The sequence below is a fragment of the Canis aureus genome, chromosome 9 (genome assembly GCF_053574225.1).
Source record: "Canis aureus isolate CA01 chromosome 9, VMU_Caureus_v.1.0, whole genome shotgun sequence".
Classification (NCBI taxonomy): Eukaryota; Metazoa; Chordata; class Mammalia; order Carnivora; family Canidae; genus Canis; species Canis aureus.
In genome coordinates, this window is record NC_135619.1 from 31,251,336 (window position 1) to 31,277,488 (window position 26,153).

Genomic DNA, 26,153 nt, shown 5'->3' on the forward strand with positions numbered 1-26,153 from the left:
ATGACCTGAGGGGTAGGAGAGCCCCTTCCCAAGACTGACACAACCGTAGGGAAGAAAAGGCCAGCTTTGTTCTGAACTATCTTCTCACATTCATTAAACATTTCAAGTAAACAGCAATTGTATTTTACATTTTAAAAAGTTTTTTCTTTAAAATAATTGGCAGGGAACTTTACTTGTATGAATGTTTCCTATTTAAGGGAATAAATATACATTTTACATAACAATCATTAAATGAAAATCCTTTAAAAACTGATTTTACTCTATAATTGATGTGTCCCCATTTAGTATGTAAATGATGTTAAATATATGTGCAATTCCCTAATTTTAGGAAACATGCTTTTGCAAATTTTTATTTTTATTTTTTGGAAGCATAACATGTAAAAGTGATACTATTGGCTAGACATAGTTGCTGGGGGGAAAAACTGACATAAAGCAAATGGCATGTTATCAGCATTGCAGAACAGTACAATTAGCAACTACATTTTATCCTACTGGCACACAATATAAATGCTTGGTGTATCTAAAAACAAGCCTAGAGGGTATTATGCTAAGTGAAATAAGTCAGACTGAGAAAGGCAAATACCATATGATTCCACTCATAAGTGGAATCTAAAAAAAAAAAACCAAAAAAACAAAAAACACGAACAAATGAATAAACAACAAAAAGCAGAATCAGACCTAAAAATACAGAGAACAAACTAATGGTTGCCAGAGGGGAGGGGGCTGGGATTGGGCAAAATGGGTAAAGGGGAGAAGAAGACAGGGGCTTCCAGTTATGGAATGAATAAGACACAAAAATAAAAGGTACAGACTAAGGAATATAGTCAATGATATGTAATAGTGACATAACAGGACAGATGGTAGATACACTTGTGGTAAACATTAGCATAATGTATAAGCTTGTCAGATCACTAAGTTGTATGACTGAAGTTAATATAATATTGTGTGTTAACTATACCCAAATAAAAAAATAAAAACAAAGGTAAAGAGAATGGAGAACAAGAATATTTTTCCTTGTTAATTAGCATAATAGGTCACAAAGCTAAAGGGATATGTTTTGAAGTAGGGCTTACAATAGTGGGAGCAATTTTGAAATGTGAGGACAAAGATGAAATTCATATTACAAGTTGATCTGTTTGTACCTTCATAAATAAAATCCTTAAGTCCAAAAAAATCCATAAGTCCATCTAAAAGAGTTTTTAATTTAAGTTTTTATTTAAATTCCAGTTAGTTAACTTCCAATATAAAAAATCAGTTCAGGTGTACAGTACAGTGAGTCAACACTTCCATATAACACCCAGTGCTCAGCAAAGCAAGGGCCCTCCTTAACCCTCATCACCTATTTTACCCATCCCCTCACCCACCTAAAACAGTTTTTAAAAATCATCCCAATTTAAATCATCTTTCCCCAGATCCCCCAAAAGATTTTAATGGCTGGTTTTTCTTGAAACTCAAGGACATTTTTTTTTTCAAGAGTTCTCCAAGTTGCGAAGAGTGATAGGGAAATCTCTGAGTAAGAAAAAAGTTTGCCGAGTTCTTTCCATGGATAATGAGCTGAACGAGACAGGATAGCGTAGTGACCAATCTTCAATGCCAATAGGAACAGTAATTTGGTCCCTACCATTCCATTCAGGCTGAAAGCCTGGAGCTGTGGAGGTCTGCATTGTTTGAATTCCTCCTGGAGACTCAGGATTGCCAACCACCGTTCTGGGAGCCACAGCTGACACAGGAGGCTCTTGTCGCATGCTAGATTTTACAACCTGGCTCTAGCAATGATAAAATCATAGACACTTAATAGGCAGAGGTGATTCCAGGGACTGCCAGTCGGATCCCAGTATGTTCCCCTGAACTGTCCACCTCTTTCCTTTATGCTCTCTCCTTATGGCTCAAATGAAGTAACTGGAAATTTGAAGGGAAAGAACTGAGTTGCCGATGAATGCAGAGGGGGTGTAGTAACTTACCTGAGAGCTTTGGTCATTATTCCTTTAGTCTGATCAATTTAAAACACAGGCAAATTTAAGCTGTTGGAGTGGAAGGGTGTGATCAAGCACTGCCTATTGATACCTTCTTGCCAAATAGGAATTGTGATGGTACATATCTCATAGGGTCGCTGTTGTTATTAGATAATAAAACATTTGGCACAGTACCTAAAACATAGTAAATGATCAATAAACAATCACCTGTCATTATTTTAAGTGCATTGCATTCCTGGAAACCAGTCTTCTGACGTTACTTGTCACTCATAGAACAAAATAGTATCTATCCATGCAACCTTGTATTTATCAATGAGGTGTCACCTTCCAAAGTCCTGGGTGAGTCACTGCAGTAGGGATGGAATATGTACATGTTTATTAGGCAGCATCAAAAGAGCAAAGCTGTGAAATGGAAAAAAAGTAGAAATTGGGATGCTTACATATCCTATATTCCACTTTCTTACAGCTGCCCATCAGCATATTTCTGGAAATGTTAATTAAGACTGTGATTCATTTATCCACTGTTAGATTGATGTGGAAGTTTCTGGGGAGTAGATGCAATTACATTATTCAGTAAGACTGGTCAGCATCCTTGTTTTATCTTTAGTTGAATAGCTTCTTATTGACCAAATCGAAAATCACAGTTTTAGTTACTCCATTCACATCACAAAGAATCAAAAATAGGCAACCCTTCCCTAATTCAAATTGGACATCACTGTCCTTATTGCGATAAAAGATTACTATCACATCTTAACACATTTTCCCCTCCACCTTCCCTCCCACCTAGTTTTATTCATTGGAAGGGATTTATAGAGTTACAATAGCTAAAGCATTTTGAGGTATCAAATTAAATATTTCTCAAGTATCTTGAATCTGGACTCTTCATTTACATCTTACTTTAGCATGAGCATTAACAGTGCAATTACACATGTGGTCACAGATGGGTGTCAGAATCCTTCGAAGACGTTGTTGCTGTTGTATATTATTCTGAGATGCCCAGCCTTGCCCCTAGTTCTTAGATGGTTCAGATACGTTTGCAAGTTTGGAAAAAAATGGTCTAAAAGAAATCAGCTAATAAGTCTAAGTGGTAATATTTGACACTTTTTATAGTTATTCTGGGGTTTTGATTTCATGAGACTTTGAATACATTTGAATACAGACATATATATTCTTTAGGATAAATGTTAATGATATGAAGAATGATGGAAGGAGGCATAGAGATAGGAAATGGCTTTAGGCGATAGGAATGTGAAGAATATGATCCAGGCAAATAATTTTTAATGGCCTTAATGATCCTTTCAAAGTTTATTTATATATACTTGGCAGGAGCCATTTGCTAAAAACTGATATTATTTATTCTGTTATGTGCATTTCTACTACTTAAAAATAAAATTTAGCAAATTAAATAATTATAATTATTCATTATAAGAGCTAATAACTAGTCAGGCCTGGTTAAAATATAAACTTTATACTTTATTAATATGTTTTTAACACTAATTTTAGTTCAAAACTTGATTCTTCATTAATGTAAGTGAAAAGCACTAGTGTTTCCAGCTTTTTTCTTCTTTTACCTGTCATTTAATTTGGATTGAGATCTTCCTATAACTCTGTTGACAAGCAGAATAGTGTTCCACCACGTTAGAAATTTTATAGCCAGAGGTAGAAACTATACTTATGTAAAAAAAAAAAAAATTCTTTTGTCAGATATAGGGATTATCCACTTTACTTTTCCTTCTTGAAGTCACTATACACTAAAATAGGTGATAAAGAAGACATAGAATGTGTATCAGGTGTCTTGGGGCTAAGACAAAAATCCAGGTAAAGTTAGGGAAAGAGTAGGTGGAAAAATTCAGCCTGAATACCTGGCTCTGTAGGTCCCAAATGATTCACCTCTATCAACTTTTCAACAGACCTTCAGCAGGCTCAGTCAGCATTCCCAAAGGGACCCTTCCCTCAAATCCAACTTACAGGGTAACTAAATGTTCCAGTCAGGGTCACCCTTAATTTTTTTATTTTTTAAAAGATTTTGTTTATTTATTCATGAGACACACACACACACACACACACACACACAGAGAGAGAGAGAGAGAGAGAGAGAGGCAGAGACACAGGTAGAGGGAGAAGCAGGCTCCACGCAGGGAGCCCGACGTAGGACTCGATCCTGGGACTCCAGGATCACGCCCTGGGCCGAAGGCAGGCGCTAAACCACGGAGCCACCCTGGGATCCCCAAGATCACCCTTTAAATCCATGGTTCTCAACTGGGGGCAATAATTCTTTGTTGTGTGGTGCCCCGCACTGTAGGATGCTTAGTAGCATCCCTAGCCTCTATCCACTAGACACTCCTCCCAACCCCCTGAGTTGCAATAACCAAACATGTCTCCAGACACTGCCAAATGTTCTTTTGGGGGCAAAATCACCCTCTAGTTGAGAATTGCTAGATTAAAAGTGGCAAAATATAAGTTTAAAAGGTGCCTAGTCTGATAAATATCTCCCCCCTTACCAATGCTGAAATTGCTTTAATAAGATTGTGTCTTTCTTTTCCCAATAGATTACAAGGCTTAAGTCACAATTACCAGTTTGGGGTACCTTTGGTGGGAATACATTTCAGCTAAAGTGCCACTTAGTCCATAATGACAAAGGGTTAGTTTTCCAAACCTTCCCAGATCTGCTGACAAAAAGGTATGAGCTAGAGGCCCACCTGCAGTGGGCTACTTTTCAGAAAGAGGACTAAGGACAAACTTCCAAACTATAATTACTTTACCTGGAATCATTCAGCCATCTGTCAGACATGTATCTGGTGTCCTGCCCGGGTCAGTGCTAGGTGTAGTGTAAAATGTCCAGTGATTCCAACACTCTGTTAATGCGAAGAATGGTCTAGGAGCTGGCCAGATACTGAATACTTAAGGGGGAGAGTGAATAATTAGATAATCTCCTAGGTTGGAAGATTAGGCCTTGTCTACCTGTGTCCCCAATACCTGGTATACAACAGGTACTTACTATGTACTTGCTAAGTGAATAAACAAATGATGGAGAAGGCCCCTGAACAGCTAGGTGGGATCGGGATATAGAGCTTTGGTAGGATGTTGGCTGAGAGGGGTAGGGAGAGAACAGCTTCCAAGGAAGACACATAGATGTTTGGAGGTGGGGAGAACTCAAGCCCTAGTGAGAAAACTCCTGGAGTCAGCTCTGCACCATAAATAAGACAGTTTAGGGAGAGCATGTGTGAGCTTTGAGACAAATTTCCTGAGTTCAGATCCACCACTTACTTTCTTTAAGATCTTAGGCATCTGTAGGATAGGAATAATGATAGTGCCTCCCTCAAAGGGCTGTTGTGAGCATTCAACGAGGTAATACTTAAGCCTTTCAGACCAGTGGCCTGCTAGTAGAGATGGGCTAGGTTGACCCTTGAGAGTGGCAGCGTTTTAGACTGGGATGAGGGACTTGAAGAGAGACACAGAAATAAGAACATTGTGGAGCACCTGGGTAATGCAGCTGGTTGTGTCCGTCTCTTGGTTTTGGCTCAGGGCCTGATCAAAGGGTCATGAAATCGATCCCTGAGTTGGGCTCTGTGATCAGCCTGGAGTCTGCTTAAGACACTCTCTCTCCCTCTGCCCCTTGCCCACCTCTCTCAAATAAATAAATCCTTAAAAAAAAATCTGAACACTTTGGTAAAAGGGAAAGGGAGTCCACCAGGGATGAATAAGAAGTTGATCAAGCATCTGTAAGTGCTCCATGCTCAGATGTTATCTAATCAGCACAAGAAGCTGATCAAGCATCTGTAAGTGCTCCCTGCTCAGATGTTATCTAATCAGCACATTCATTAGATTTTCTTTAGTCTCCCTGGTGACTTCAAAGCAATAAGCAAGAAAATGGTGACCAAGTTTTCCTGAATATTAGGGTTGTTGGGAAAGCTTTATTAGAAGGTCAAGGAGATATGGGGCATAGACTACAGGGGAGAATACATTCAAAATAGGGAACGTAGGCTTTGAATTCCAAAGGAAAGAAGAGGAAAGTGAGGCCAAAAATGGCCAATTAACTGGAAGAACTGGGAGGGTTTTGGTGACTGAAAAGTCTCAAGTCAAACAATAGCTCTGGTGGGAGAGGTAGAAGGGTAGGATGTGGCAACGGTGGGGAGGTTTCCAGTGTTCAGAGATGGAGCAGTTCCAGATGACTCAAGGAAAACTTCACATGGATGTGGGGGCACTGAGCAAAAGGAAGTAGGGCCATTTACTTTTCCCTTGCTCAACACAAACCATCCTGTTCCCAAGAGTATCTAGTTGGCAAGAAATTCAATAATTGTTTAACTGCTCTAGTAAAATCCCTCTAACATTCTTCTTAATATTTTCAAAAGTCTGCAGGGTGAGTCAGGTGGAAGGAAAGCTGCAAATAGAAATAAAATATACATTAAGGAATATTGATAGATGTATAATTTTTCTGATTATAGATTTATACATTAAATATAAACATTATATGAATTGGGTGATATATGGTATTCCACTCAAGTCAACCAAAAGTATTAAGTGATAGATCCTTTCTCACATTACCTGGAATATCTGCCCAAAATCCATCTCAGAAAATGTTCAACTTTTTCCATTCTCATCTCAGTAACTTTTTTCCACCCTCCCTCAACATACATGTGTGTACACACACATACACACACACACCCCTTCCGTATACATCATTCATGGGATTCATTCATTCAATAAATATATACCAGACACTGTTCTAGATGCTGAGGTCACAGCAGTTAGTCAGACTAGGTCTGTGTTTAGATGAGGCTTAAATTCTAAAGGGAAAGACAGTGACAAACAAGTGAACATATTCATAATTTCAGATGAGAAAAGTGCTATGAAAAGTCATGTGATCAAATATTTTATATTGATTTGTATTTTATATGAAGTATATATATGTAAAATTATATGTTAAGTATATATCCCATTATCTCTTAAGAAATTAGGGTGTAAGGGACAAAAATTATTATCCAATATAGAACTATGGGCAGAACAAAAAATCACTGATTTGCTGATTCTATTTTTGTTTAAGAAATCATAAAATGTTTAATAATATGTGAATCATAAATATATAATAAAGTTTTATTTTTTAAAAGATTTTTATTTATTTATTCATGAGAGACAGAGAGAGAGGCAGAGACATAGGCAGAGGGAGAAGCAGGCTCCCTCTGGGGAGCCTGATGCAGGACTCATTCCCAGGACCCCAGGATCATGACCTGAGCCAAAGGCAGACCTCAACCACTGAGCCACCCAGGTGCCCCACATAATAATGTTTTTAAAGGGAAGTGTGTTTAAGAAGGCCTAGCCCTACCTCTCTACCCCAAGAGTCTTACCTTCAAAGCTAGATATAGTTAAGAGTGCTATCACCTAGTACTTTCTTCTCCAGGCCTGTCAAAACTAAGTATCTGGGTTTGAGGTCATTTGAGAACAAGCTCACAATCCTTGGTTTCTAATTCGAACTCCATGCCTAATTACCAATGTTCTTTCTTTAAAGAACTATAGCAGAAGTATTCTGTGTAGGCTAATAGAATGACATACTAGGCTACCCTTGAAAAAGAAATATATAACCAGTGCTTTGCCTATGGAAGAACTCCTTATGATTTTTTCGGCATTTGGTTCCATAGGCATGCCAAACAAGAGTGAAAGTAGATTTTGTTTCTAACCTAGGATCAGGTGAGAGGAAAACAGGGAACCAAAGTGGGTGTTCACAGATATTTTTTCCCTCACATACAAGTGAGTAATACAAACAGCACATCAGGACCTTGTGTTATAACCAAAACCCCGACCACCACAGTTAGATAGGGTGTTCCTTGGAGGCCCCACCAACAGAGACCTTTAATTTCAATGAACTTCCTGAGAAATTCCTGAGCTAGCACATCTTACCTGTGCTTTTATTCATCATTCTTTTTCAAGCAGATAAAGCTAAAAGGCACATTTGTTATGCTTAAAATCTACACAAGGTCACCAAATTAAAACAGCATGTACAGATTTCATCAACTCTCTTCATAAGTGAAACTTTTGTTGGTAGCCTCAAGAAAGCCAGTATTGGCTGGGCTGTAAGCCTGTGTTCTGGCAGATGGATGTTCACATCTCCTTTCTATTCTAGCTTCATATGTCTCAGGCACAAATTGGTAAGAGGTCATAAAATATTGATGAGAATTTCACTGACATCTGTAGTGTTATCATTTGTGTTTGAGTGACTCCTCAAGGAATATTATCTCAGATAAAGATAATCAGAGTGTGCCTGAGGCATAATTTGGAGTAACCAATCTATCACCAGATTCCTACTTCCTTTCACTGCTCATCTGTCTCCCACAATGGGGAGTGGAGGGAGTGGTCTCCCACCTCTGGGGGTAGGAGTGTTTTCCTTCAGCTTTTCAGAGAGGAATCAAGGAATCAGAGCTGAAACACTGCTCTGGGAACTTTAAGGCCCATTGTATAAACACAAATGGCACACATAATGAAGCCTCATCCTATAGGGAGCCTACCCCTTGTCTTGTCCCTTCTACTAGACATTTTTCTGTACCTATCTTCAGTCTTTAGAATGTGAAGCCCCATGCATAGAGCAGAAATGCTATTTGCACACTTAATTCCTCACTATATTTTAGTTAACAGCAGTATTCCTCAAACAAGCATGGCCTCTCTGCCACTATGACTTTTCCCTCCAACACTTCAGTGCTGGGGCACTCCACCTTTTGCAGTGTGAACCTTTACTGCCCCATTTAGAGCTGCCTCTGCTCAAGTGAAGGGCCTAGCCTGGCGCACCCAGTCTTATCAAACTTGTCTGGAGTATTCATGTATTTAAGCCCTCAAGGAACAGTAATGTGGTGTTTTGGTGAAACTAAAGCCATAATAGAATGGAAAGAAAAATGGTTCTTCAAATATGTCTCCTGTAAAGTTTTACATATTACATAAAGACTCCTAACTCTGGGAAACGAACTAGGGGTGGTGGAAGGGGAGGAGGGCGGGGGGTGGGGGTGAATGGGTGACGGGCACTGAGGGGGGCACTTGATGGGATGAGCACTGCGTGTTATTCTGTATGTTGGCAAATTGAAGAGCAATAAAAAATAAATTTATTATTAAAAAAAAACAAATTTTGTCCCAGGATAATCAGATTATCCTGTTTTAAATATTTTCTCATCCTGTTTTTAATATTTTCTCAAAGTTTGATGGCCAAAACAGAATTCAGTTAGTTTTTTGACTTTGTGTCTCTAAACAGGGTAAAGGTAAATCTTTCTGTATTCGAGTGCTCCATAATATATTAATCCCTGTGCTGTGCTACCCCTGCAAAATTATTTGTTCTGGTTAGGGGCTCTTGGTGCATAATAATGAGACATTATTTGATAATCAATTTTCCTGACTTGAGAATTAAAATCTCTTTTGGTATTTTTGTGTAACAAAACACAGTGATGATATACCACTGAGAATAATAAAAAGAACATTTTAAATGGAAGACCATGAGAACCAGGACTATATCACTGCACTGTTAAGTTTCGACATCTGATTCGTTTGTCTTTCAAAATAATATACATTAGCTAAATGGATATTTAAGACCTTAGAGTGGGACTTATTTAAATGAATTTCGATTGCTTTCAAATGTATTTTGTTTTGCTTTTTAAATGGAACTTTGGTCGTTACCAAAAAAAAAAAAAAAAAAAGAACCTAATTTTTTTATTATGACCTTCAGCCAGAATGGGGAACAATATTTAATTTGGAGAAGGTCTTCTTTAAAAGCCAGTATGTCAAATTACCAACTTCTTTCTCTCGCTCTCTTTTTTTTTAAAGCTTTTATTTATTTATTCATGAGAGAGACAGAGAGGCAGAGAAATAAGCAGGGGGAGGAGCAGGTTCTCTGCAGAGAGCCCTATATGGCACTGGATCCCAGGATGCTGGGATCATTACCTGAGCCCAAGGCAGACACTTAACCACTGAACCATCGAGGTATCCCTCTCTAAATTCTATTTCAGCATTAACACATACTGAGTCCCAAATAACCCTGAATTATATATGGAAGATGAAAAACAAGTAATTTTTTTTCTTTGAATGTACTGAACTGATCATAATTCTCAAAATACTAGTTTAATGTTTGGAAAATATTTGTAAAGGAATGTGAATTAGAGAAGTTCAATCTCTTTGCTTTTTTATTTGTGTTCTTCATGCCAAAATTGTGTAAATATGGGCCACCAAAGCTTAAGCCTCTTCAATTATAAAATGAGGCTATGGCCATCATGCTTTAAACACTACCTGCCCCTGCCCCCAGTCCTCACTCTGTGCCCCCCCTACCTGAGATGCTGTGTGACCCAAGGTTTCCACAACCCATGGTTCCCACATGTGTCTCCACTTAGAATAATCTGGGGATTTTTAAAACATTTCCAACCCCAGGCCACATCCCAGACCAATTAAGTCAAATGCCTGGAACATAGTTTTTGAAAGTCCCCAGGTGATTTCAACGTGCTGCCAAGTTTGAGAACCATCACCTCAACCAACCTGTTCCTAGACAAACTTTTGTTCATCCTTCCCACCTCAGTTCACCCTTCTTATCCACACAGAGGATGTCTGATGCCCTCCTTGCAGGTCCTAGGCCTTCTCACGATTCTTCCTGCGTAGTTTCACGCTGGCAAGATTTAAAGTGGATTGTGACTGTTTACTCACAGGCCTGCTTCCTCAAACTACTATAAAATCTAGGAGTATCTTTACTTTCAAATCCCAGAGTCTAACCCTGTGCCTGGTGTTTGGAAGTACTCAATAAATTCATGGAATGAATAACTTCTTCCAACCCTCCTCCCTGCAAAAAAATATAGAGTTATGTTAATATTTATATGCCATGGAAAGAGTAGTAATTTAAGATGTGCTTAATGTGATCTTTCACTGATGGGCAATGAATGTCTCATATTTAGGAAAACATCTCGTCATACCAATGAAAATAGAACTATATCTCAACATCAAAAAGAATCATAAAATATAACTTTACCTATGAATTTGAATTCTTTACTTAACAAATGCAGGGAAACATTTCCTGTGATAAGAAATAACTAACACAACCCATCCTCTCTCAGCTCCACTTCCATCTTGAGTAGATTATGCGTTGTTTTCCAAAGCAATCCTTTCAGAATTTTATGATGTTTCAGGGGCTTATAAAATGGTTTTTAAGAGTTTTAAAGTACTTAGTTTACAAAAGGTATTATATAAGAGTACATGTTTTTTGTGGTATTCACTGTTAATATGATCATTATGATTAAAAAATATTCACATAGTAAATTTTGCTACAATCTAATTCTAGACCATAAACCCAATCTTAAACATATGTGTTTTTTTTTTAAAGCTGTTTAAAATATTTTTCTCCTTGGTTTACCTAATTATTTTATATTGCAGCAATGTTTCACAATCTAACAATGTGTTGTTCTTTATCTGCTAGGTTCAGAAGGCCTGAAAAGAAATCAGATTTAGGAACTGTTTTCCAAGATAATAACGTCTTACTCATTTATCTTTTCATCTGAAATGCTGAACTATCTCATTAGACATAAAATTAAGGCCTTACCAACTAGTGTTCACTATGCACTCATTCTGAATGCATATAAAAGATAAAGATGAGAGAAAAGTGCAGTCCTCCACTTTTAAATGCCTACATTTTCATCAACTACTGTAGACTAATTTTTAATTTTATTCTATTAAGTACAACTAATTTAGAAGGCAATCATCGAGAGGTAGTTGTCTTCTTTTCCATATGAAGTCACGACTTGAAATCATAAGCGCAATATCCTTAGACACTGCCGCTTTGCTTTATCAGAACTAAACTATGAATGTATTATCAACTGTGAAAAAAGATCAAAGCTTCTAATAGTCTATTCCAGTATCATGGCTCCCAAATTGTAAAAGCTGGGAAAGAGGCAACTATTCCAAGTTAGCTTTAGCCCTAACGAACACAAAACTGAATGTCTTTTGCCAAGCAAAGTAGGCACACAAACAGGCACACTGTCAGTCAGCCAGCTTTACCTACTGATGTTTGGATTAAAAGAGCATTTTTTAAGCTGGCTTCTGTCAGCATAAATCTGATTTTGGATATTGTCCTTTCTCAGGTTCTCCTCTGCTGGTCTCCTCACCCATTTGTCATACCTGGAAACATACACCCTGTTATTAGTTTAGTGAGGGGCCCTGTGGGGCGTTACTGCCGCCCCTGGTCAGAGGTCACTGGGTCAGCAGTCGGCCTAAGACCTGGGCAGGGGGGGGCAGCAGCCCAGCAGGTGGGGGCGCTGTGCATCCCTGGCCCGGGAACCAGCTGGATGCAGGCTGGGGCTCTCCGTTGTCTCCAGTTCCGAGTGGCAGGTCCCAGCGGGCACAGGCTGATCCACGAGGTGCAGCTCTTTCCCGGACCCAGCAACGAAAAGAGGCAAAGAAACCTCAGTCTCCTGATTGGACTCTTGGTGCCATAAAAAAACACTTCCAGGGGCCCCTCTGCCCACCCGTCACCTTCGGGAGCAGGCAAACAGAATTTCGGAGGGGGTCACGTACGCTAAAACCACAGCAAACAGAGGCTGTGTCTACGTTTACAACCGCAGGGAGAGTTAGCGGGGGAGGCTTGGCTTCCAGGCGCGCCCCCTCCATCCAGTGTAAAACCCACGAGGGCGCGGCGTCCCGCGGGGTGGGCGGGCCGGTGGGTGCGGGAAGGAGGACGGGAGGGAAGTGAGGAGTCACGAAGCCTCCTCCGCTGGGATCGCAGCCTCTGTGAGGGGCCTGCCCTCCGCCCGCCGCTCGGAATTAGTAAGACGAGGCTCAGGCCAAACAGCCGCCCCCGCCCAGCCCAGCCCAGCCCAGCCCGACTGGCTCGGGAGAGCGCGTTCCAGGGGAGCGGGGGCCGCGCGTCGGGGAGGACCATTCGGCCAGAAGGGGGGAGCCGACAGCGTCCCCTCCCGCCTCCGTCGCGTGGGGAGAGGTCCCGATCGCAGGGGTCCACACACACAGCGCCCTTCCGCAGCTCTGCTCCTGCCTCAGGCCCCCTCCGCCTTCCCCCGCGCCCGAGTCCCGGCACCCCTCCGCGGGACGCTTGGTTGGGTCCGGGGCGGGGCCGGCGGGGCTCCACGTGCGGCCGCAGGCTAGGCTCTCCGCTCCCGCAGCTCGGCCGCCACCCCCGCCACCTCGGGGCGGCCGTGTGGGCGGGGCCTCGGTGGGCGGGGCCTCGGTGGGCGGGGCGGGGCGGGGGCGGGAGGCGGGGGCGGGGCGGGGGCGGGAGGCGGGGGCGGGGCGGACGCGGAGCGCTCGTCTAGCTCCCGGGGCAGAGGGGCTGAGAAGAGCCGGGCTGGCGCGGCGGAGGCTGGAAGGGAGCGAGAGCTGGCGGGAGTCGGACGCCTGGCGCTCCGGGCTTTCTGCGAGGTACTAGCGAGAACTCGGCGCCTGGGGGGGCTCCCATCCCGCCCCCCGGCCCGGCCACCGCGCCCCGGCTGCCCACTGTGCCCCCTGCCGGCCGGGCGGCGGCGGCGGCGGCGGCGGCGGCCGGACGGGACCTGGGGAGGGTTTCTGGGAGCCGAGAGCCCCAGCCAAAGCAGTGCCCCCTTCCCTGCGTCTTTCTTCGCCGCCTTCGTGCTTTCTCGGCGCTGGGCGTCGCGCACCGGGCTGGAAGGTCGCCCCTCCAGCCTCCAGCGGCGGAGCTCGCCCACGGCGGGACGGGAGGACGGGCCCGGGGGCAGCCGAGCCCCGCGGCGCGGGAGGCGGGGAGCTCCGTGGCCTCCAGTGCAGCGAGGGCGGGAGGCCGGCGGGGGCTGCGGGCTGCGCCCCGGGCTCACGGGGCCGCGCTCGGCTCCCCGGTGGTCCTCCGCGCCCTGTCCCGGGGGCTCCTGGCGGGTGCGCCCCGGCCGTGCCGCCTGTTGTGCGCGCGCCGGGGCCCGGCAGCCCGGCTGCGGGAAGGGACCCGAGCGCGGTCCCTGAAGCGTCTGGTCGGGGAGCCCGAGACTGAGCCGGGGCTCGGCGGCGCCAGAAGGGGGCCTCGGTGGGATGCGAGTTGGGGGCGCGGCCTGCAGCATTTGGGTTCCCGGAGGTGCTTGCGGCGTGCAGGCCCGGCCCGGGGCAGGGGAGACCACCAGCCTGTCCTCCAGGAGGGCCGGGCGCTGTCAGGTATGGACCGCGGGGGGCCCCCGCGTGAGACCCACAGGGCTGGGAGCAGCACCTCGAGTCCCGGGACAGCATAGCCTCGTGCGGAGGGCGTTTTCTTTAAGGGGATGAATAAATGGAAAGCTGTCAAAATAAGTATATTTTGAAGTTGAAATGAAAGCTGGCAGATGTTCAGGCCGTGCAGTTGTGTACTTCGTGTCCAAAGAAATATTAGCTCCCTTACACCCTTCTCGTTTTTATTTTTTTTTTTTGGCAAAAATCTGTTTTGCCAAAATTTCCCCCAGGAGCTTTGCATAGCCCACAGCGGGGAAGGAAAACTTCAGCAAGCGTTCTCAGGTTGCCTTGGACTTCAAGCCTGTGCTCTGCAGCTTTTTTTGGGTGTGCAGAAAAAAGTATGTGATTCTGCCTTCCCTCCCCCCCCCCCCCCCTGAGATCCGACGATGTTTGTTTATGGGTTTTACAAGCATCTATTTAAATTTAGCTTTTACGCGAAATACTCCACCGTTACCACAGGGTGTAGTTTAGGGATTAGAAAATACTGTTGGAGAAAGCTGCTAGTGGCTTCATTTTCCAAGAATGTAAGTCATTTCCTTTCTGTGATTTCAGGGAGTTGATATTTCACAGCATCAAAACTTTGTGGGGAAAATTTTCCGTAATACATCTGTCATTAAAAAGGCTTTTGACTTTTGGGTTTTTTTTTCCTTCTTAGAGCAGTGCATAAAGTCAGTCTCAGCATTGTTAAAGGATAAGAAGTTTTTCAGAATCTACAGCATTATGAAGAGTATTGTAGAAAGTGATTTTTAACAAGCACCAAGACTTACAGCCTGCTCAGTAGAGAGTTGGGGGAGGGGAGAAACCCAGAGGAGAGAGGCAGGAAAACAGATGCTTTTGCTGTTGTCCTTTGTAGTATAAAACTTGTAGCACTTAATCATTTTCCTTGGGTGTGGCTTTGAGAAATAAAAGTATTTTGTTAAAAATGAAATTACTCCACAGTATGAGACAGCTGACATTTAAATGCTCTTTCAGTATGTTTGTAAACATACTGGATTTATATTTCATATTAAAATGGACCTTTGGGATCATTAGAAGAGAAGGGTCCCTGGGGGGGTATCTACTATCAAGTTATCTGCAGGATATCTTCTCCAGAAAGCAGACTGACTGTAATATGAACTAATTTTCCCCCTTTTGAATTACTTGTAAAAATGCCTGAGATCTGACACTGATGGACCACAGTAATCAGCAGTTCTTGCAGAACTCAAAACATCTTAAGAGAAAGGAAATCTTTCTCTACTTCCACTCCCTCGTTTTTGGGGGGGCAACTGGGGTAAGCTATCAGCTTCAAGTACATAATTTGAACTTGCTGATTTAAGATGGTCTTAGCTCTCCAGGAAAACAGTAGTGCTAGCATGAAGACACTGTGTTTGAAAGCAAAGTGTCCATGTGCTAGGTAATCTTTTCTGGCAACACAATCTGTAAAAATTCATTCAGTTGGGCTAGCTGAATCCAGGGAAGTGGGGGTTGTAGAGCTTTTCTAGTTTCTGGACTTAGTTTCCACTTTTAACTACACTTATAAAGCCTTTGGCTTTCAGAACTTATGACATAATAGACTTGTGTAGCCTTTTGTGGCAGATGCTTGAAATGAAAGTTTCAAACAGAATTGTTTTTGACTGAATTGTCAAGTTCAGAGTTTAGTGTAAATGAGTCCTGTCTCACAACTTTTTGATAAAGGAATTCTTTGTAGTTTTCAACTTGGATGCTGCACATTTTGATTTCTGAGACTGAGGGTTAAAAAAAAAAAAAAAACAAAAAAACCTGCAAACAATTATTTTATTACATGAAAGCCAGTATACCAAGAAAAGATTAATTCAGTCCAGATGTAAAAATGTATGTGAATTTTAGATTTGGATGATCTCAACAAGTTTTCCCTTTTGTTGATGAAACTGCCTGGATCCCAGATGGCATTCACAAATTATCCCTTAGGTGGTTTTCTGAGTTCAGAACTAAATTTCAGAGGCCTTCTTTAAAGTTCTTTTAATATTGTTTTAAGTGTTCTAAAGAATATAAAGTTTTCTGTATTTATGCGGAGATGGGTTTTTCCTATTCCATGTTAATACAAACCTTATAAATAGCCTGGTTTGGTAAATGAGGCCTGTGTAGGAAAGCCAGAAGTATTCAGCATTGTGTATTCTTATAGGCAAAGCATAGAATCTTTGGCTTTCATTTATGCAATTCCAGTTCTCTTTTAAAGGAAATAGAGTTTTGTGTGTTTGCAGTCTTCAGTAGAATCCTGTTGTAATACAGTTTGTGGTTTCTGATAAAGCAGTTGGTCCTTATAATCCTCTACCCTGCTCCCTCACCAAGAAACAACTAAGACAACCTATGAGAAAACTACAGTCCTTTAAAAAATCTGTACTTCCAGCACTAAAGTTATAAAAGGTGTGTGTTGCACACTTAAAATTATATACTTTTAAGAAGTCTTTGATTATGTAATTACACATTTGGGAGTTTAATTACATTGTGATTGTGTATTAAACAATTGGGTGTAGGAGGGAGAAATAGAAAAGATACAATGATGGAATTTTATGCTTGGTGTGATTTTAGTTACAATGTACATTTCTTAGGGGCATCTGGGTGACTCAGTGGGTTAAGCGTCTGCCTTTGGCTCAGGTCATGATCTCAGGTTTCTGGGATCAAGCCCTACTCAGTGGAGAGTCTGCTTCTCTTTCTCCCTCTCCCTCTGCACCTAACCCCACTCTTGTGCACGCACTCACTCTCTCTCTCTCAAATAGATAAATAAAATCTTAAGGGAAAAAAAAGTATCTTTCCTACACCCAAACAGGAAAAATAGATTGTTGGCCTCTGTAGTTAAACTTTGATATGGAGGGTAATAGAGAGGGCCTTTTGAATTACACATTATTCTAAGGAAGAGGCTTATTTATAAAAATAAGTAGAAGTAAGTCAAAGGAATAATTTGAGAGGAAGGAGGAAGTAGACTACCGGGCATTGAGTTGCAAGGGAAATCTGAATTTAGGATGAATATTTGAAACAAGGCTGAAGAAGGGAAAACTTATTTGAAAGTGGAAATTAAAAAGTAAGATCTTTTTGGCTGAGAAAAAAAGGATTAATATTAAGGTGCCCTACACTATCTGTATACAACTTGATATAGTGATGTTAAGTGATATTATTATTCTGGACGGCTCGCCTGCATTTGTGTTGAATTGCTGCTTTGATGTTAAATAATGTTTAGGAACGGGATGTTTATTATTGTGTTCCACCCCCCCCCACCCAACCCTACTTATCATTTCAAAGACTGGGAACACTTTTTGTCTAAATTCTACTGATTCTACAAAACTTAGTTATTCCCCCCAAATTTGTGGAAACTAGAGCCTCCTTGCCATGCTGTAGGACCAGAGGGGCTCTACAGTAGCAATGGTCATGGTTATCATAAAATTTTAACTGAAACAAGCTATGCCTGTGCGTCCAGATTATCTGATATGATTTGGTGGTGTAATTACTGCTGATGCAAGTTTGTATAATACCACTTTTTTTTTTTTTAAGATTTTATTTATTTATTCATGACAGAGAGAAAGAGAGAGAGAGAGAGGCAGAGACACCGGCAGAGGGAGAGGGAGGGAAGCAGGGTCCATGCAGGGAGCCCGACGTGGGACTCGATTCCCGGTCTCCAGGATCATACCCCTGGCCAAAGGCGGCGCCAAACTGCTGGGCCACCGGGGCTGCCCATATCACTTTTAATATGGATCCAGTGGAGCAGTCATGTAGTGCACTGTATTGATCAAAAAGAGATTCTAGAACACTGGGAAGGGGAAAGAAATCACTGATTTGATAAGAAAAAATTTCTCAGGAGGAGAAAAATGTAGTGCCACACCAAATTCAGATCAACCAGTTATAGGCCAGAGGAGTGTTGCCTGCAGCTTCCTTGGAGCTGTCTGCGTCCAGCATTTTCTTCGATGCCTTTCCCCACTTGTGTGGCCTTACCTAGCAGGGTTTAACCTCCACAGCAAGAAACTAAGAGATTTGGTTGTTATCTGGTTTATTTCATTAATGTGATAACTGGATAATTCTGACCAAAAATAACTATTGAGAACCTTCAGCATTCCTAATTGATTATCCAGGAATATTTTCAGGTTTTTTTTTTAATAACCCTGGTTTGACACATATTTATTATAGGACCTTGAGCAATAATGTTTTATAGGTATATGAACACAGAAAAGCAATAATTTTATACTAACTTAGAGCTATAATTTCATATAAAGGAGGAAATCATTATAAAAATCAAGCAAGTTCTGGATGAAGATTTTAGGAAATGAATGAAAAGCTCACTTAGCTTTAATGTGTGGTTTACATTAAATGAGTAGTTCTTTTTCTCCCCACAACTAGCAGCACTTGTACTGTCCAATTTCAGTAGATGGTTTTGGGAGTGGGGGTCCCTGTGGCTTTATTTCGTTTAACATGTTATTGAGTAATTAGATACAACCAGAAAAATGCACAGATCAGAAATATATACCACGAAGTGATCATATCCAGGCATCCAAATAAAAAAAAAACAAAAAAAAACAACAACCAGATCATTACTTCATCTCTCCCCCGCCCTCCCCCCCCGCCACACACACAGAAGCCTCTCCTTACATTTGTAATCCCTGCCCCATGGGTACCAGTGCTCTGACTTCAATTGCCACAGGTTAGTTTTAACCTGTTCTCAGACTGCATTTAAGTGCAATCACATATAAGTTCTTTTTTTCTGTCTTCAGCTCAACATAGTGTTGTGTCCAAACTGATGCAAGTAGCAGTTCTTTTTCCTTTTATTTCTGTGGATAAATGTATACAGTTTATGTCCTTTTGATAGACATTTGGGTTAGTTTGGGGCGGATATTTGGGGTATGACCTTTTGATGGCTCAAGAAAAGTTGAGTACTTTGGAGTTGAGAGTATAGTCTCAAGATTAAAAGAGAAAAATACTTAAGAAATGTGAGAGAAAAAATGCAACATTACAAAAACACTCAGTCCACAGAATCCAGTGTTTCAGGGACACGGGAGTAGACCAGCTGGATATTGCCAGATTTTAACTGAGAATTGGGAAGAGGGAGGAGACCTTCATTGGCAGCTAGCCTCACCATTGTTTTTATAAGTGGAGGGACTGATGCCCTGTGAGGTTGAGTGACTCAGTCTCACAGCTAAGGACAGCATCAAGAGTACAAGCTGCTTCTGACCCTCGGTCCAGTCTGGATTAGTGCTGAGCACTAAAACCTAGCCCGCTCACTATTCTGCAGTTCAAGCAGTGAGTCCACTGGCCTAAGGATAGGGTGCCCTTTTCTGATTGCCACTAAGGTATTCTGTGGCTCTGTTCAGATAGACTTAGACCTGCCCAGAGAAAACTGAGCAGGAGCCCAGTGAGACAGAATTTTACCTCCTTAATGCTGTTCTGCCTCTGCTCCCATGCAGAAGTCCCTTGGTACTTCTCTTTTTTCCCTTTTCTCCTTCTCCCTGTGTTCTAGGGCTTTCCAGTGAGATGTTGGGTATTAAGTGCGAAGTAGGAGACATCTTGAGGTTCCTCCTGACTCATTCTTTCATCGATCCATAAATGATCTAGGCTGGACCCCAATTTCAAAGGACTGCTTTCTAAATATTTTCAGAATAGTTCATTCTTAAGATATTGTGAAAAATTCTTTTTTGTTTTTTTGTTTGCCTCTTCCTGCCATTATGTCCCTACCTTTTACACACTTTTCTCCTCCCTTGGACACCCTTATCCCCCTTCAAGTTATCTTTTCATAAACATCTGTGGAAACATCCTGTCTCTACCTATAACAACAGTAAAATTCTGATGCTGAAGTCTGTGGCAGTCTCCAGGAAGCATTTACTGTAAAACATAGGATTATGAGCAATCTAATAGATAAAACAAAGTGCTTATAAAGAAAAACAAATGATATAAATCTTTCTTTTGTGTTTCCTTAAAGAGAAAAAGAGCATTTTTTGTGATTTAAGAAAAGGCTCAGAATTTTCACGTAGGCTCATTATGAAGGTGAAACACAGGTAAAATAACAGAAGTTTTACAAATGGGTAGTAAATATATCCTGCTCAAATTATATACTGCTTAGAACAGCAAAAACTTAGCATGTATACTCTTAGAAAATTTTTTAAAGATGCGTTGCGTCACCATAGGATCACAGCTCTGACAAGTTGATCGCCGATATTACTGCAGAAAAGAGTAGTGTGTTTCAGAAGCAACAAGGAAGAAAAACAGGTAAGTATAACAGTAAGAACGAGGTCTTTGATATCCTCTTTTGGGGCCCAGATCCAGGCTCCACTATCTTCCAATGTGTAACCTTGAGGAAGTTACTTAATTCTCTGAACCTCCTTTTCCTTATCTAGAAAGTGAGGATAAAGATAGTAACTGTGCCACAGTGCTGTTTTGATTTTTAAATGAAGTAGTACATATAAAGCAATGATATAGTCTGACTGACACATGGCAAATTGTCAAGTAATGTTAGCTGTTATTACTGAAGACAAAAAAAAATGTTGCATAGGATTTATAGTTTTCTTGGTAGTTCTTGAGCCTTTAATTTATAAGTAGCTCCTGAGATTTTATTATATTTTGTTTTTGATAACATTCAGCAGACAGCAAAACATAGTATTTCTCAGTTACAGATATTGAACAATCTGTATCACTGCACTGAGAGTAGCTGCTGGCCTGTCCCATTGATCACTAATTGGTTGATTGATTTTCCCTAATTCTCTTTTATTTTTTTATTATTATTATTATTTTTTTTTCTTTATTTATTTATGATAGTCACACAGAGAGAGAGAGAGGCAGAGACACAGGCAGAGGGAGAAGCAGGCTCCATGCACCAGGAGCCTGACGTGGGATTCGATCCCGGGTCTCCAGGATCGCGCCCTGGGCCAAAGGCAGGCGCCAAACCACTGCGCCACCCAGGGATCCCGCTAATTCTCTTTTAATTTCCAGTAGTCTCACTCAATCTCTCAGCTTCTGCTTACTAGATAATTATTCCTTTCCAGATGCCAAAAAATAAATCTACAGATTAAAAAAATACTCTTTATGATAATGAAGATTGTGCAAAGTATTTTTAACTTAGTACCAGTGGCCCATGTCTTGTACCCTATTGATTTTATGTACTTTTAAAGAAAACCACGATTATTGGTATAAAGCAATTGTTTATTTTTCTCATCCCCACTTCCCCCCACCATTGGCATAGTTTATATAATGTGGGTCAGACCCCTTTATAATTTTCTCTCATGAGTCCCAAAGCTTAAGATTTTAAACTACTCATTCAATGGAAATTAATAGTCTGAAAATTTCAAAAGGAGCGTTTAAGAAAAACAAAGTTAAGCACATTAGAAAGACACATTTACATCTAAACAGCATAATTATAAGCCCAGTCAAAATCGACACAGGATCTTCCAGAATAGTCATGATGTATCATTTTGCCGTGTTCATTAAAGCAGGACCTACCTTGCATAACACCATGTCCTGTTATGCATTGTGTAATGTCTTTAACTTAGTGAACACTTTTTAAAGCATTAAGTTTACGAAGTCCATCAAAAAATAGGTTTTACATCTCCATGAAGTATCCAGCACCATGTTGGATACTTTGTACATGCCCTGCCAAAGTGCTTCTTGTCTAGGTGAGGGAACAGAATACATGTGTGTAGAAAGGAATTATATGTTTCCAGATAAGTGCTAAATGGAGTCCTAGTTTTAGAGTACAGAATTACTAATGGCTAAAGGTAGAATGTCCCTTGTTTCCTTGGGGCTGCTGGATTTGTGTTAGGCCATGAAGTCAGGCTGGGATCTTTCTATTCTTCAAGCACAAAGGAGCTTTTTTCTAACAAAAAGTTAGGATCTAGTAAAAGACTCATATTAAAAGAAAACATCGAAATTGAAATTATTAAATGTTTATTTAACTTCATTCACTTAATTATAATGTATGTTTACTGTGTGCCAGGCACAGTTCTAGGCCCTAGAGATATGTCAGTGAACAAAATAAGACAAAAGCCCTGCCTTCATGGAGCTTATATCCTATTAGAAGGTAAACAATAAGTACAACAAAGCAAATTTTATATGTATTTTAGAAAGTACTGTGATTGGAAAAAGAAAAATAGAACAGGGTAAGGGACATTGGTAGTGCTGGAGGAAGGTAGTGGAGACTTTGGCACTTGAAGTAGTATGGTATTGGTAGGACTCACTGAGATGACTCTAGGGAAGAAGTTGGCTATACAGAGATACTTGAGGGGAAGAGTGTTCCAGCAGAGACTAGCAAGGGTCCCAGGCAGAAATGTGCCTGGTGTGTTTCAGGAATGATGAGAAGGTCACAAAGTAGTTGTACAGGAGGTCAAAGAGGTTTAGGTGGCATGTCAGGTAAGTTCTGACTGGTGGACCATTTTAAGAATTTAGGCATTTACACTGAGTGAAATGGGCAATCACTAGAGAGCTTTGAGCAGAAGAGTAAGAGGATTTGATTTGCATTTTAATAGAATCACTGGCTGCTATGTTGAGCTAGAAAAATGGAGCAAGGTGGTCAAGAGTAGAAGCAGGGATACAAGGGAGCAGCTTTGGGAGAAATGTCAATAGCAGTGGAGGAGGTGGTGAGAAATGACTAGGTGTTTATTTTGTAGATCAAACCACTAAGATTTCCTGGCCAACTGTTAGAGGAGTATGAGAGAGATCAGAGTAAGGATAACATCAAGGCTTTTTGCATAATTATGGAGTTGCCATGAACCAAGATGGGGATTTGCTGGAGGAATTGCTTTGGGAAAGATAACTAGGAGCTGTTTTTAACATGTGATGTTCGAGTTCCAAGTGGAGAAGTTGAGTAGGTTGTTGTATATAGGAATCTGGAGTTTAAGACATCCAGGCTGGAGATTCACATTTGGAAGGTGCCAACGGAATTTGGATGGGATTTTTTGAGGAATGTGTGTAGACAGAGAAAGCAATCCATGAACCAAGCCTTGGGTCATACTAGTATTTACAGTTTGTTGAAGGAGAGAAAAAAATGTCCTAAGAAATTATCTTACGACATAGGAAATATGCACGTGTTTCCAACATGATAGACCTAGTTAAATGTCTCCATTCCTTGAGTAAATGTTATTACTAGAAGATACTGTTATTTCTGTTGACCCATAAGATGGGAAGAATGAACTGTGATTAGGTACTTGGGCTAAGCCTGAGATGTTTCAGCCTGTAGAGACTGAATTGGTAAGAAGGAACCAGTGAAGGAAACAGAGAAGGAGCAGCCACAGTAATAGGGGGAAATTGGAAGAATATCCTTGAAGTCAAGTAAAGACAGTGTCTGAGGGAAGAGAGAGTAAATCAGTGGTGTCAGAGGTTGCTGAGAGATCAAGTGGGAGTGGGGACCGAGTTGCTTGTTGGATTTAGCAAGGAAAGTCATTGGTGATCTTGACAAGAGCTGTGTCAGTGGAGGGGTGGGGATGAAACCTGATCAGAGTGGGCTCAAGGGGGAATAAAACGCTTTTGAAAGAAAATTCTTATTTTCAGTTTCTTATATTATAAATATCCAATATTGAATATGAGTACACTTTAATATGTCTGATAGACTGTGGGGTGGGGCTTCAGAATACTAGAGGCCTTGAAAATTTTCAGCAGGCTTTGACAGGGATGAGGGGAGCCTCTGAGTTTCCTTCTGAAACTCCTAGTGTAAATCTCCTAGTGTGTAGAGTGTAGTTAGTTAGTTAGTTAGTTTAAGTAGAAAACCTGTTCTAATGCGGTTCCTTTACTCTATATTACATCCCTTTGATAAAAACCATACCCTGGAAACACTGTCACTTTGTGTTGAGACTTTGTTTTGTTGTGTTTCTAATATAAAGACATGTTCTTTACTTCAACCCATTGATCCTTTATATGAAAAGGATACAACAGAACCCCAGGGAGACCTGTGCATTGGGTTGGTTTCTTTTTCAGCAATGGTGATAGGTTTCAACTGAGGAGCCACACATCCTAGTGCCCCAGGAACCTGGAAGCCTTCATTCACAAAATGGATGGCTCAGGTTAGGGGATCTCAAGAGCCAGAGAAAATTAATAGAAACATTGCTTGTGTAATATTTCTTTTACACCTTGTTGATAACTTCCATTGTGAATATGATTTCAAAGCATGTGATTAGGCAATTTTCATAGTTCTGTATTGTATATCATAATTATGCACCAAGAATTTTCCCTTCTGGGAATTACCTTTGAATTATAATACTAACTTTCTGTAATACTATCATCAAAATGAATCAACAAGTCTCTGATACTAATTATCTTTTCTTTCCCTAAGCTTATTAAAATGTTAACACATAGGCCTTTAATGCTTAAATATTGTTTTTGGGTAGTTAAAAGCTTACAGCGAATGGAAGAATTAAAATTTGGTTACATATGTTTGAGTGTTGTTTGGTAATAAAAGAAAGATATAGTAATAGGCTTTAGAAAGTTGCTAATTATGGGCAAATGCTAGAAGGAACAAGAGCTTTTCCTTTGTAGGGGATTATGGCGCATGTTTTTTGAGAAGTGGAACTCCAGGGGACTATATGTTTCTAGTGGATTGTGATATACACATAATGTCATCATTCTCTTAGGTACTGCTCTGTCAACAGTGCTTTATTAGTATCATTTTGAATGTTTTTTCAGCTGAAACTTCACTCCACAGTTAGTTAAATGAGCGTAATTGGCTTGTAACAGAAATTCTGACACAAGGCCAATGTGAAATAATTTGGCAGCCCTAGGTGTTTTACGTGATAAATACTGGAGTGTACAGAAGTATAAAACTAAGCAAATTTTGAAATAAATGTGAAGTCTCATAAGTCAGTGACTACAGGATGAAGACCAGATCTCTTAAGCATGGAATTCAACATGCCAAACCAGAGCTGCAAACCTGTGGGAAGGAAGACTGGCTGCAGACATGTTTTGGTTTCTAACGTAGTATCAAAACATTTATTTGCCAACATTTAAAAGTTGAAAATTTTTAATAAAAAGAAAATTGAATTCTGCAACTTCTTTTGAAAAACCAGAAGGTGTGGAAATATATATATATTTTTTTGAGCAACACAACAGCTTCCCTTTTATTTGGGGTTTGTACTCTGCAGTCCACCAAAGTCCCTAGAAGAGATCCTCTTGCCCCTGACATTGAGAACAAGTGGGCTGTTGGCATTTTCATTCTGCAGGCTTTATTCCTTTCTTGCTTGCCCCTGTAGGCACATGAATTTACTGTCCTTGTATTATAGTTATTTGGATTATTTTCCAGTGTCCTCTCACAATCCTTAAGTAAGTCTAACCAAATTGTTCTCTTCACTATCTTCTATTATCTCCATTATCAGACTAATACGTAGTCTGGGCCGTACTTGCTCTTCTGCTTCTATTTTGGTGCATAACGTCTATTACTTTATGGGAGCTTAGTACATCCTACTTTATGTAGTCCTCTTTAACCTGTTAGCTGGAAAGACAGATACTAAATAACAGAGTATACAATTGTTCAATTCTGGTAAGTATTACCAAAAAGCAGGGGGTGTTTTGAGACCTTATAACAGAGCACTTGGGTCTGAGGGTGGGGCTTTCATGGGGAGTATAACACAGCTGAATTCTAAACTCCCTGACTTTCTCATAATTCCATCAATTTGCAAAATATTTTGAATGTAAAAATTTAACCTTAGAAACAAGTAAATTAGGAGGTAATTTCTGTAACAAAATAAGAGTTAAAAAAAAACTATTCTAAAGAACTTAACCATTTGCTGCAGTCATTGCATTAATGATAAAAAAAGAAGTATAATTTATAACTTTAGAGTTTGTTTGGTACCTGAGTTGAACTCCATTTGAATAAGTAAATGAAGACAAATGGGAAAATGGACTAGATATTTCAGATATAGCTAACTTGGAAACCAACTTTAATTTTATGAAACCATAATTATTTTAAAGATGTTTGAAATAAGGACTTTTCTTATGGCTTCCAAAAATATAAAAAATAAGCTGATTTCTTCCCTTAAGAGTAACTAGTGGTTAGTACCTTTATTTTCTGTTTCCAAGCCTATGACTAAAAATATTAAT

At 40.7% G+C, this 26,153-nt stretch overlaps 1 protein-coding gene and 1 long non-coding RNA gene across 9 annotated transcripts in view; one reads left to right on the forward strand and one right to left on the reverse strand.

Annotated features, from left to right (window-relative positions):
* The window catches only part of FRMD6 (FERM domain containing 6), a 231,859-nt gene that overhangs the window by 144,555 nt on the left and 61,151 nt on the right, over positions 1–26,153 (forward strand). For 2 of the 4 annotated variants that reach the window (XM_077909282.1, XM_077909285.1), the window contains exon 1: positions 13,209–13,352. The exons of 1 other annotated variant lie outside the window; for it this stretch is intronic. The gene's annotated coding sequence lies outside the window, so the exon portion shown is untranslated. Of the gene's footprint in view, positions 1–13,208; positions 13,353–13,958; positions 14,091–26,153 lie in introns of those variants that run through there. One more of the 4 variants, XM_077909284.1, reaches the window with a different exon arrangement.
* LOC144320578 (uncharacterized) lies at positions 1,231–13,006 on the reverse strand. 5 transcript variants are annotated; one of them, XR_013386203.1, is made up of 6 exons: positions 12,528–13,006; positions 11,983–12,098; positions 4,736–6,354; positions 2,414–2,517; positions 2,181–2,320; positions 1,231–1,899 (listed from the first exon to the last, which is right to left on the reverse strand). It is a non-coding gene; the product is annotated as an uncharacterized LOC144320578 (long non-coding RNA). The 5 variants fall into 5 exon arrangements; XR_013386202.1 differs by having other exon boundaries at positions 11,979–12,098; XR_013386205.1 differs by lacking the exon at positions 12,528–13,006 and having other exon boundaries at positions 4,736–4,873; positions 5,454–6,354; positions 11,979–12,521.